The 14089-nt window shown below is 34.1% G+C and overlaps 1 protein-coding gene across 2 annotated transcripts in view; it reads right to left on the bottom strand.

Annotated features, from left to right (window-relative positions):
• Window positions 1-14089, bottom strand: part of LOC145688337 (protein O-linked-mannose beta-1,2-N-acetylglucosaminyltransferase 1-like) — a 312951-nt gene that overhangs the window by 261535 nt on the left and 37327 nt on the right. Inside the window, exon 1 of one of the 2 annotated variants that reach the window (XM_081762459.1) lies at window positions 5025-5078. The exons of the other annotated variant lie outside the window; for it this stretch is intronic. The gene's annotated coding sequence lies outside the window, so the exon portion shown is untranslated. Of the gene's footprint in view, window positions 1-5024; window positions 5079-14089 lie in introns of those variants that run through there. 2 annotated transcript variants of the gene reach the window in all.

A 14089-nucleotide genomic window follows, 5' to 3' on the forward strand; every position in this document is an offset into this window, starting at 1 on the left:
CGCAGTCGACGAATATTCCATTCAGAACGTGGTATGAAAACTGCTGATTAGTTGACGCCAGTGTACAGTATATCAATGCCCCACATGCTACTGATACGATTATAATCCAGAGCGGTTTCATTTTATCCAGTTAATAATAAGGAAAGCTTAAGGAAACAACGTTGAAAATTATAACGACCTAAAAATACACACATTCGTACTTACCTTGCAGCAAACAAAAAATCGTATAAACCTTCAGAACCGAAGGAATAGTTTTTATTTCTGAGAGTGACTTCTGCAAACCACCACCTACAAATCCACCACAGGTTCACTAACATGGAGAGCCGCGTTTTCACTCCAGCTGGCAAAATGCTTAACATTATTCAAATTCCCCGCCTATTCGAATTACCCCGCTGTACCCTATATATATATATATATATATATATATATATATATATATATATATATATATATATATATATATATTGACCCCTTCGGTTACATCTGGCAACACTGTGTGGTCCCTGATGTACTTCAATCGTTGGTTCGTAGTTAAAAAATATATGCATGAACAAGGTTTCATTTTGGTATAACCATTATTTGTGTACCGCTTCCGGTTCAAAAGTTCTATTATCCCAAACTCCGGGTTGCATTGTATATTGGACAGTCTGTATTAACCTGACTGTAAACTATTAGGAATTAGCATGACAGAGACTGAGGCGTAATGTAATTTAATAACGATTAAGAATAGAATATATAAATATTTTCGCCTACATATTTATGCAACCCGTAAATCTTAAATGTTTTAAAGTTTACATGACAATGCTACTCACAGTCTGATATATTTTTGCATTATAAACAGGATGAGTACGGCCATAATTTCACTCGATGTAAAATATAAAATGCACGGAGAAAGACCAACAACTCCCTGAAATTTTTGCAATGAGACTATTTGAAAAAAAAAATGTTTGGTAAACCGTAGTTTATTCATAGAGAACCCGCTTTTTCTCGTTTATCCGAACAGGATCAAATGTAGTTGGAACTGAGCTGAGGAACGTTAACGATTGATGTTCTTGCTTCGAAATACAGTGATTTCTGAGTCCATTTCTGGATATTTTAAAAGGGTTTTCCTCGTTCTCACCAAATGAATGTTAGCATGGCACTTTTAAACATATATTTCGCAAAATTCTTTTCATTCTTATGTCGATAATGCTTTCATTCTAAAATAGCTACATCAATTTGACTAAAGCTTTGTTATTAAACAACACAATAAATTGCACTAAAAGCAAAAGGCTGCATGCAAATTTTAATCGTCGACTTTTTTTAATTCTGAATTCCTAAACGTGGAAAATCTACAGGGTTCGACTTCGAGGAAACTGTAAACGTGTGTAAGAAATAAATGTATAAAGTGCAATGGAAGATCTAGATATTAAAAACAAAATAAATAAAATAAAACTTCTAAAAATCATGCAAGAAAAATCATAGATTACGAAACACACACACACACACACACACACACACACAAATGACAACTTTTGTAGGCAGGTCTGGGAACCGTTATATGGTTGTTTGCCATTGCCACCCAAACCTATAAATGAAGAGTGAAAATAAGTCCTTTATTAGCGCCCTCTGTGTAAGAATCTTTTCTTGTTCAAGGGTAGAAAAAAGAAGGGACTGAATGAAGAAGAGGGGAGAAACAGCATGGAGTGTCCTCAAGAAGTTTTCTTTGAATACCTGTTTTTATCTTTGGCGAACGAAACAACAAAGTGTTAGGAATAGCAAGTGAGGGATGGGACTGGGAGTCTGCGTTGCGGTCTTTCTGCCACTTGTCCTCTCAAGAGAGTTCTCACTGTGACTGGAAGTCAAGAAAAGTAAATTAGACGAAAGGTGTCTTATGCAAACAAGTGAAACTCCCTATGTTCAACCTAATTACATTCCTTTACAACCATTTATACTATATATATATATATATATATATATATATAGTATTAGTCTATATTAATGCTGATACGAGGAAGTGTCTTAATAGACTGATTACGATTTCAAAATGTTTTCCTACTAAAATTGTGCATTGTGCATTATGTTTAGTTCTTCAGCGTATCTAAGTGATTAACGCTACTGGTCCCGAGTTCGATCTCTAATGTGCACACATGACTTTTACGTTAACTTAGCACCAAACGGCGATTGAGGGTCTAAACTTGAATTAAGCTGGAATGAACGCCTTTTTAGAAAATCAGAAACAACTGGAGTGGCCACACCAATAAAAACTACTTGGCGGGTCATAATCCTTTATGGGTTTTAAAGTCCAGATTAAAAAAAAGAAGAAGAAGTATGATGTTTATTACTAGAACTTGGATTTGCTTGAAACTGTGGATTTGCTTGAAACATCTATATATCAACATAAAGTAGAATCAGCAGCAAAAATATATTTAAACTATGATAAGGAGGGAACGTAAGTGCAACGCTCTTCACAACGTGAGACAAGCTCGCTTGAACTTTGAAGTATAACGTCGCACAATTATTTCTTGCAGCCACATAGAGGGGGATTATATGCTCCCTGACTACTACAATATGCAAAAATTATACATTCTTTTTCACGAAGAATAAATTTCATCTCTAATAACCGTCCTCTGTTTCGAAATATAAAACCAAAAGCTTATAATTGCCAGACATTTCAAAAACTGAGTGTGAAACACAATAATCGCCAAACCAACTGTTTACGTTACATAAGTCTGTCTTGTTTTCCTGAAGATCACGAGATGGATAATATTTTTATTATTTTTTTTTATTTGACGAACTCACTGGCACTTCCAAATTGGGAGAATTAGTTGATTCGAAAGAAAAATAAAAAAACAACAATTAGGAGGTACTCAGAGTAGCAGAAAAGAAGAAAACCATAGGGTCTATTGTAAAAGGAGAAGAAACTGGTCAGGACGTAGCCGCCGGCAGAGTGTACCCCTGGATTTTCCTAGAAAGGGTTTCAACTCATCCAAATATATTTGCCAAACATATTAAGTTTGTTCATTCATACATTATAATATATTTACTATAGTTAATAAAGGTATCCAACATGTAATCGTTGTTTTACATTAACTATATATGTGTATTTGTGACTGCGCTTGTGCGTCGTTCTTTTACCTCCTTGAAAAAATCCTGCAAGAACCCTTCAGTTGCAACATAGAAGTAACAGTGTCGTGAGAGATTACAGAAAGTACGGTGGAAGCAAAATGAGGGAGTGAAAGATGCTGTAATTTATGCATAGTAATAAAGCGGATGACTGAAACATCGAGAGGCAGCGTCGTGGATTTGTTGGCCTATAATCCACCAGATCCGATGATCCAGATAAACCTGTGATCCGGAGTTCGCGAAACTCTCTCATACCCACAAAAAACTGCTAACGTAATTCTATATCTCTCTTTCCTCTCTCTCTCTTTCTTTCCACTAGTATTTCATTCTCTTTTCTTCTTGACTTATGTGAATATATCCTAGGTATATGAGCAAAATTAACTTTAGAATTTACCTTTTATTGACTGTTGACATAGAACGTAAGTGTGTTCTTGTCTTTGGCGTACGATACCTTAATTCGATTCCTGGTAGAAGTGTATGCCAAGTTAAGCTGTAACTGTATCTTAATGAGAAATCGGTTCTCCATGATGATAAACTCCGAACAACTAGATTCAATGTATCGTGATTAAGAAATAATGTTCCTTTGGGAATCGAACAATGGAATGTGATATTTGAGAGCAAGTAATGATAATCGTTAATACACTATAAAATTTTGTAGTACTGCTCTAGTGCTGAGAAAAGTCCAATTGCTTTCGTCTTAACGAGTCCGAAAAGTGGGACTCACACCCAAAAGACTGGGACAAAATTCGTGACTCAATTAACACACGTGGCCTGTGTCCTTATTAATGTGTGGAAGTTTTTTTTTTGTTTGTTTGTTTGGGTCAAGTGGTCTGCCAACCATGCTTGAATAACTATGGTGATGATAATGATTTATCTTCGGTCTCATTTCATCAAAGGAGCATAACCGTAAGACGTTAAACTTTAATTTTACCATAACATTTTCATTTCATTCCGTCATAGAACTTACATTATTTTAATTAAATATTTAACCTAAACACAAATAATAAAAACACCATTCTCCAACTTGAAGCACCTTTAATTATACTCAATCCACATTGGTTTCTATTTTGAATTACGAACGCATTTACCAAATTGAAAGATCTGCAATGAATACTTTCACATTATTCCATTTTTTATATTCGATGTAAAATAAGATTGGACAACCTCTAATCATTTTTTCTTGCAACCATGTATAACATTGTAAGCAGTCAACTGATAATTACAAACGAAAATAAGAAATAAAGTATTTTGCAAATTCATACTTTGTCCATTTTATACTTTCTCACTGTTTTTCTAGAATTGCATTTTCTATCATTCTCGTATTTTTCTCTTCGATCCTTTATAGCTCTTAATTTGAAATCATGGACGTAAGTAAGTATACAGACGGATGATTAGAAACGAAACAAAAGGAAAATGATATAGGATAGAATAAATGTATATTTTAACAGCATCACCATTTTGTCCATATGAGCTAAATTGATTTTCAACACTGTAAGCGAATATGGTAATGAGTGCAACAGGCAAAGAAGATCACGTATGCAGTAACTGCATCTTGCAGTCGAAAGTACACTTAAGCGACACTAACGACGAGACAGGAAGTCCAGTAACTGCAAAGTATTATGTCGGTTTGAATTCGGCATACAATCTTAAGATCATTGTTCTGTAAAAGTGGTCCCGCGTTTGATTCTCGCTGATAGCACATATGATTTGGATCCCACATTAACATGTAAGTACAACTTTCATAGAACGTCGGGTATGATAAAAAAACACTTAATTCCTAACAAAAAAAGAATATTCACACTTAGGAACCGTAATTCCTCAAGGAAAACTATGTCACACATATTCTAAACAAATAATGTTACAATGTTTAACAGCTTGTTAGAAAAACTGCAGTAAAAAGAAAGTAAGAAGAAAATTACCTGCTGTTTTTCAGTGCCACCGGCAGCCAAAGCGTTCGGAAGTAGGCATGTTGTCTGCGAGTTTTAAGACACAACAATTGTAACTGAGCGACCCCTTTTCTTCCAAGTCTATTTTTACCCTCGAGATTTAAGCACCCCTACCAACTTCGGCTTCACCACACAGAACAAACTGTCTTTAGCACTGTCTGTGTGGGCCAAGGTTTTCCGTAAGCATCTTTCGCTTTCTCAAGACAAAGAGTTATCTCAAGTACCTCTGCACCAGAAATATTCCGGGATCTCAAACAGTTTTAAAAAGAAGCATGATTTTAGCCTACTAGGGGATGCAGGATGCAAGCCTATTTAAAAAATGATATGGGCCATAAGTGGGTTCAAAATATCACTACACATCTGCTGCATACCACACATTGAAAAACAAGCTACCAAAGTGGGATAAAACCATGAAAGATTGCAGCGAATAAACATTCTATGATTATTTATTAGACCAAAAAGCAACACTCTTCACAACGGGAGACAACTACGCTTCAAATTTGAAGTATAACGTCGCACGATTATTACTTGTAGTCACATGGAGGAAGATGATATGCAGTGAATAACTGTTGAATAGTCGGTAAACTTTTGAATGAAAAAAAAATCACGTTTCGGCAGCTACCCGAAAGAAACAATAAATTATCCATCGGTAAGTTCACGTAGCCTGAATCGATCCTACATACCATAGGTGAAATCTTTATCACTAAGCCATTGTATCTTGATAATTCACACTTTCGTTTTCGTTCGTTCCAATGATGATATCGCATTCTGTTGTAGGAGAGAAACTATATACGTTTTGAGTGGAGCAAATTTGAAGAATTACATGTTTTTCTCTCTTTCCTTTAGTTTTGGCCTTAAACTAAAAAAATAATCTCCCTGGCACGAAGCTTCGAAAAGCTTAAGTCGACCAGCCGGCAATTATTTTAAAATATTTTCCAAGTGTCCTCATGATACCGGGTGAACGTTGCATTGCTAGCACTCCAACAGTACTTACCAGATCCCAGGATCGCGGTGGCTCAGTAGTAGAGCGCTCATTTCGGGTGAGTGGAGTTTCTGCTTTCCAAGTACGCTTTGTGGTGGACAAATACTATGTGTGTGGGTTTTCTCGGGATTCTCCCGTTTCCTCATACTTTCTGCATTCCACATTTCATTCATTATCATCATCACTGTAGCCCTTAGTCTCGGAGCATAATCGTGGGACGTTAAATAAAAAACACTGGCCAAGTCCCACGCTGCTTGATTTTGATGATCTAGCGAGAATGGGTAGACCAGCACAAACTGGGGGTTAGAAAATTTAATCTTATGCTTTACCATGCGCAAGTTCGGCATTTGAAACTTCGGTTGTACGTGGAGACTGTTGTGGACAAACAAGTACGTACTTTGCCTTCATCACTTCATTATTCCGTCAATTATCGAATCGCATATTTCCATGTATCATTCGTTTGGTATAATCTACATAACATAACCGCAAAAAAGTAAAATTAAAATTTTATTTGAAACATTAAAATAGCTACAGGATATCATTACTATACATGATTTCTCAATCGAGCCAGGAACAGTAGAAACCACCGTTGATCAATGACTAACTCAAACTTCATGAAGTATTTGCAATTTGTGTTATACGTTATTGCAATATTTGTTGATAAGTACTAAAACTGAAATTAAAGGTTGTGACTGTATTGTAGATCTAGTAGTTCAATGATACTTGAATAATTTTGCGTTCTTTTGGTATAATTATAATGACAGATGCCAGAAAGACGAAACTTGCACAACTTTTGATTATTTGAATATTGAAGGTGTTATTACGACCAGAAATCTGAAAGAAGACACCTTCTGATACCAAAGTTAGACAACATTGGCTATTATTGCTACCCTCCATCCTCTGTTACAAATGAAGTTTGTAAACTGCTAAAGCGCTTAATTAGTGTGGTGTCCACAGCAGCCTGAGTTAATTGGTACGAGAATGCCTACATGGTAAGACTTCATATTACGGAGGAATCTTTTCGTTGCGTGCGTGTTACCTTCTCGGAACGAAATTTGAGAAGCTAATATACTGATTTTGGAAAGATCATATTATAATCGGCTCTACCCTTAATTTAGAAGAGTTTCTCCCCTAGCTTTTAAAGTGATTGAATTTTTAAACATCATCCTAGTAATATGTGTGCTATCAAAACGGTTTCAGGACATAATTAACAATTTATACTAAATTTCATTCACGAACAAGTGTAAATGCAAACACAAATATTCAATTACATAAACCTTGTATTCTCACATTTGTTCATGAGATGTCAAATTGTACGATATGTTAACGCTTTCAGTGATTATTTTGAAAGATAAGACTATAGTTTGAATGCCAAGAATGTATATATATATATATATATATATATATATATGTGTGTGTGTGTGTGTGTGTGTGTGTGTTGAGAGAGTACTACGTGGAAACGTGTGCAAAGTATAACTTTCTGAATTTATGATTTTACGGTTATTGGAAATCGAATGTAGTCATTTGTTAATCTAAACCCACATTATTGCCTTAATGACACAAATGTAGATTAGGTTATTTTTAAAGCTCTCTCTTTCTCTTATTATTTGAGTAGTTTTGTTTGGCTAACATTATATCTCTGCTAATTTTACATTCCGTTAAACATAATGAATCACAAATTTATCATACAATATAAAGCTTTACAAGGTACCTCAGTTGCAGAGAGCTCATCTCTGAAAAAAAAGTAATAATCTGCTTCAATTCTAGAACACGAAAATGAATGTGGTGGACAACATCACGTCCATGCATTTTCTAGTTTCCCTTGGTTCCTTACACATCCTTATTTCAGCAATTTTGAACAAAAATTATCTGAGTTTATCACATATCTCCTTTAGTCTTTAACTAATAAGTGGACTTTGAACTAATGATTTAATTTTATTTTATAATTAACTTCTTGCTATTTTCTTGAAATATAATACGCATTATACAGTTTGTTCGTGGACATATTCTCCAAAAGTTAGAATATAATTCATGACGTTTTATTTTTTCTATCTAAAATCTTTAATTTCTTAAAATTATTGATACAGTTTTCTTATAAAGATAAAAATCATATCGAATGACTTTTAGCAAGTGCTTAGTACTCGAAATGCTATATTTTTTTTACGTTTTGTCCCTAAAACCGCCAATACTCAAGAAATGCCTGGTCACATTGGAATTCTGGGATTGTTGCTGTGAAATCATTGTCACATAGATTTTCGACTTTCAAACGGCGTTTGTCCATTGAGGTGGTCTCATAAATGCCTAGCTGGAACGTAAAGAGATCTGTAAGGTAGTTTTCCTCCTCACCTGAAGAAACACAGATGAATAAGCATATCACATACCTGAAAGCAATAGGTATTCATCCTCCTGCCATCAGAATTCAGAACGTTGTTGATATAGAATCTAAATTCCTTCTCTACATCGACGTTTCCAAAGTAACATAGGTCTCTTTCTCAACCAACTCGATTCGGAAAACTCTTGAAAACCTGCGTAGAAAGTGCGTCATTGACAGAAGCCTGAAACACCATTGGACTGCTAATGTCTTCCATTTTCTGCCGGTTTTCTCCCTCTCACATCAAAGAATAAGAAGACACAAAAGCCAATCGATGACAAGTTTGAAACATTTTTGTCACTCATGCAACGCAGCCTTCTGAATATTTTATAGGTCTTTCACAGAAGACAATGGATCGATTTCTGAAGTTTTGCGCTTATCGTATCCAGACATTCATTACTAGTATGTAGTCATGTTTCTCTCTTTTCCTGAAAGGAGGGAATTCAACTTAGTATTAACACGTTTATCCATAACATCAATGGCAGTACTAGGTATAGCTGAAATACGTGACAGGCTACACAAGAACGAACTTCTAATTTCCATATTAGAATAAACTACTTTATTACTGAGTTCCTTCACATATGTTTACTACATTGGAATTGAAGCAGCATACAGGGTATTTCAATAGGAACGGTAAATACATACCTATTCTGCTAAAGCGATTGTTCTAACGAAGTTTGAGTATGTTCAATTCTCAATTCATTCAGACATAGAACTGTTTGAAACTGACTCTAAAAGGCTACTAAAGAACAATAAACTCATTGCGCGAATTTATTGATTTATATAACGATGTAAAATGCAAATAAATGACAAGTAGCTAAAATATAGAAACTTAGTTGACAAATAAGTACTTGAATTAAAATAAAAACGCATTTGTATTCCCTATAAAATTCGCATGCTAGAGTAAAAGCAAATTTCCAACGCCATTTGTCTGTTGACATTAATGTAAATGTCTACAGTCACTTGATTAAACATGTTACCAAATCGTCTTAAAAGTCATTTAAAGTAAACTTTTTTTCCCCTACTATTGGAAGAAATTTTCTTGACTACTATCATTAGCATGTTCTTTTAGCACGATGCAGCTTTTACACATTAGTATAGCCATCCACTTTTATTTTAGGTACTGCATCTTATCTGAATTTATTTAAACATACGAATAGTATAATTAATAATATATCATTCGTCGATCTTGATACTTCTCATGTGGGCACAGTGGACCAATGGCAGAACGCCCATCTCTGGCGCGAAGGATCCTGGTTCGATCCCAAATCATATGAGTTTATGATAGGAACTTTTGTGTCTTTATGGGTTTTCTCGAGGTTCTCCCGTTTCCTCCTACATTTTTAATTCATAAATTCATTTCATAATTATTCATTTTCATTAACCAGTCGTCCATTTTATAATACTCCAGTGATTTCCGACCTTTTTTGACGACATACTTCACTGAACTCCCACGGTACCATGACACATTTGTATGATTTTTATTAATAATAATATAAGTTAAAATAGTCTAAGCCTATAAGTTTCTATAAAATAGTGACTCTATGTAGTACTGAGCATTGTCACTGCAGCTGGAGGTATTGACTGGTACAGTCTGCGAGAAAAGTTCTTTCCGTTTGATGAAATTAGTTTTGTAAATAACTTCAGAATGGAAGAAAAACTTGAGTACAGGTTTTCAGTAAACTAAAAAGAATGCAATTTTCTGCATATCCCAGCCATACTACCGTTGCATGTTTCAGCCATACCACCATTATTCCCGAAATAAATTTTACCAAACGCAAAGAAATTTTGTCGCTGGCTGTACAATCTCTCAAAATTGATTTTAACTGATTATTAACTGTTCCATGATTTTTAAATTCTGAGATTTTACAATACACCGATTGGGAATCCAAGGCAAAAATAGGACATAAGCCTAGGGTATCAGATAATAATAATAATAATAATAATAATAATAATAATAATAATAATAATAATAATAATAATAACTAATCATAATATATTTTTGGGCATCAGCTCTGTATCCAAATTTGTTGAAAATTGAAATGTTTACATGTATTTCTTGCTATGCAACGTAGTATGAAATCCTGATAAACTAAACTTATATAGCCCACACCACTTTTCTTCCTATGACTATGAAAAAACTATTCGATTTTCTAGTGGCAGCAATCGCATCTTAGTTATCTCTGAGTGGTTAAACACTGAGATAACAGATGATGTAATGAAAGCTTGTGACTCACAGGTAGCAGCTCCAAGCTGTTTGGCTAAGGATTTTACTGATCTTGCTCACACTGTAGAAATAGAATATAATATGAACATTAGCTATAGTAATCAATCTATTGGTTATTAAATAAAACGTCAGAACGAGAATAAAACAGCCTTTAAATATGTTGAGACTTTTATCGAGAAAGCGAGGAAATAATTAAAATTTTGAAGCTGAAGGAAAAAGCAGGAAGCAAATCCAACCGATCCAACCAAATAAAGTACTAAATTTATAGGTTCTTACTTTCACTTTCAGAGAGACGACCTTGCTGTGACGGAAGGCCGGTTGAAGACGTTCTGTTCTATGGATGTCATAGCTCCACTAACAACTGAGGAATGTAGAAACTCCCAGAAATCTCTTGCAGGTGGAACAGCTCCATTGATTCCGGAACCAGTCGAGCTACTTGGTGTTCTCATAATGACATGATATTAGGAACAGGTGATATGAGGCTTCACCTACTTCATTGAAAGCTGTGCATTTCAAGCTGAGTTTTAATATCCTTATGAGAAATTCCGAATTCTATAGAATTCGTTTCATTATTATTTTTTTTTTTTAATAAAGGGAAACTAAATACAACTTCAAATCTGGTCAGTGTGTTTATCACTCTACAATCAAGGCATCGTTTATCACTCTACAATTTATCCTTGAATTATGATCAGTGGCGGCAATAAAACTCCTGTAGGTCGCAACGTAGAAAGATATCACCTCTACATTACATAGACTAACTTCAAACCAGAACTAGTTTGTAAATGGAGGTCATGTTTAAGTTCACTGGAAGAGTTTTAATGACTCTTTCGTCGCTACTGATTATGAAAGAGAGAGGTAATATTACATGCTAATTAACAATATCTCAAAGCCACTGATCACTTTGTAACATAGAATTTTAAAAGTAACAAATCACTTTGAAATAAAAAAGTCACAATTTATATTATTATTATTATTATTATTATTATTATTATTATTATTATTATTATTATTATTATTATTATTATTATTATTATTATTATAAAGACCTCATCTTATTTTTGGTTTAGTACTCACTTCTAATTTTTTACTCAAAATATGAAATATCGCTTTTCTATACGGGGCGTCAATATGTTTTTATATGTTTTCTGTGTGATATATATCATTAGAATTGAGCAATCTGTACATATGTTGGGAACTTGAAGGAATCTTAAGATAACAGTTACTTATTCGCAGTGCGGGAGTGGCTACGTTGACTACTTGGTGATCGCCCGAGGCCCGAGGGGCCCTGAAGGATCATGAGGCGCAGGACCTGTAGGCCTTCGTCGAATTTTCGAGATCGCAAATGCTTTCTTGAGCCTTTCTACTAAAAAGGTTGCGTAAACCTAAGTTCGCATTTGAGAGGGCACTCAAGTCACATGTGAAAGGACATTTTCTAAGTTGAAAATTGTAAAAACTAGGCTAAGATCTACGACAAGTCAAAACCATTTGTCTCCTTTACTTTTTATGTTTACAGAAAAAGATTTATTCCAGAATGTAGACAAAGGAAAAGTAATTGATTTGGTTGCCTCATCAAGTGAAGAACTTCATAAAAAAAACTGCCAAAGTAACTGAAGTAACTTCACAATTTCGTTTGACGGTCTCAGTATTATTATTATTATTATTATTTTGCGATCTGTTTTGTACTACATATTTATTCAATACAGAAAATATGATTTTTCGCTTATCGAGTTTTGGAACTGACGTCTTAAGTTTATATATATATATATATATATATATACAGTAGCGGATCTAAGGGGGGGCTATAGGGGCTATAGCCCCCCCTTGACGCTCAGGTATACACTGGATAAAATGGACTTCAATCCTGCTTTACACTGTATAAAACGGTAAAATATGGTTTAGTCCCTCCCTTGATCATATCCTGGATCCGCCCCTATATATATATATATATATATATATATATATATATGAGTGGGGGGCCTTAAAAGAAGACCAATGCCAAGGGCCCTCAACTTGGCCAGTGCGACCCTGCTTATTCGAATTAACTTTGAACCCAATAGAAAAAAAAATAAGCTGTGTGTATCTACTGAAGTTATATAAATGATAACGATTATGATAAAAATGAACTGTTTTTGAGCATAACTATAGAACAACATATTTTGAAGTCAATAATAATCTATTTATTTATTCGTTGATTAAAATGAAATCCACTGCCAAAGCATTGAGATAGTCACTCCATGAAAGTATATTACACACAATTTGAGAAATAAGAAAAATATACAACAACAACAACAACATTATAATAATAATAATAATAATAATAATAATAATAATAATAATAATAATAATAATAATCACATCATTGAGAGAGCGGTTGAAGTAATTGATAATCTTTTATGCTCCATACTAAAGTACTGTACTGTAACTGTTCAAAAAATACTAGAATTATTAACATTTTACTTTCTGTGGAAAGAAATTGATGTTAGCGCCGACAGTGCGGTAGCGTGAAGTGTGAGACTTTGTTGGTATTCCCTACTACACTGAAAGTTATTTAGATAATGACATTGGAGCACTTGAATTTTCATGGATCTGGAAGTTTAGCTACTGATATTTCGAAACTCTTTTTTTTTTCTTTCCCATATGAATGTTCATGTGATTAGAGAATTAATTAGTTAACATCTGTGAGTAATGTCAGGACTGTACTAGAATGGAACAGTCAAAGCAGTGCAGTAGGAATTCTGAAGTAGTAAAGGGTCCCAGAAAGACAAGGAGACAATAATAGGTTTAACTAAATTAGCTTTCTGTTAGATTGGCTTCTGTATTGTGATGAGTGATGTCCAAGGTCGGAATTTCGTTTAGATGCACATAACAATAGCGTAGTAGGATGGAGAATTGACAATACATACATCAGCAAAAGAAAATACCACACTCTACATGAAAACTGTATATAGAACATGCTACTGTCTTTTGTTGCAGACCGTACAATGCAGGACGTTAACAAATTTTGAAAGAAGGTAATTATTTCTGGCGAAACATCTTTAAAAGTACTTACTAATATCTCACTAGGGTTAGACACATGGAACCACTTGTGTTAGAAACAGCGGAAACATTTCAGTCCCAAAATTTATGTCAAGAACCGAAAACTCCTTGTATTGAAAAATCTATTAGAAAAGTCAAGTTGTTCCATAAACTACTTAATATGTTATATATTCCACATAATTTTCACAGAGATAACAGTAATTAAATAAACTCCTTTTGTGTATGTGTGTGTTCCATCCGTGTTTTATTTATATTATTTTTGCACAGACTGCGTTCTCGTCAGAATTTTAGTAATTTGGGAAAATTGTTCAACATTACAGTAATATAGTTTGTTACATTTTTATATTCCAAAATTTAATAGAACATTATTATACATAAGTAATTCACAGTTTCATTCACATTTATATTACAATTATTTTCGT

The sequence above is a fragment of the Thermobia domestica genome, chromosome 6, assembly GCF_964235325.1.
Source record: "Thermobia domestica chromosome 6, izTheDome1.hap1.1, whole genome shotgun sequence".
Classification (NCBI taxonomy): domain Eukaryota; kingdom Metazoa; phylum Arthropoda; class Insecta; order Zygentoma; family Lepismatidae; genus Thermobia; species Thermobia domestica.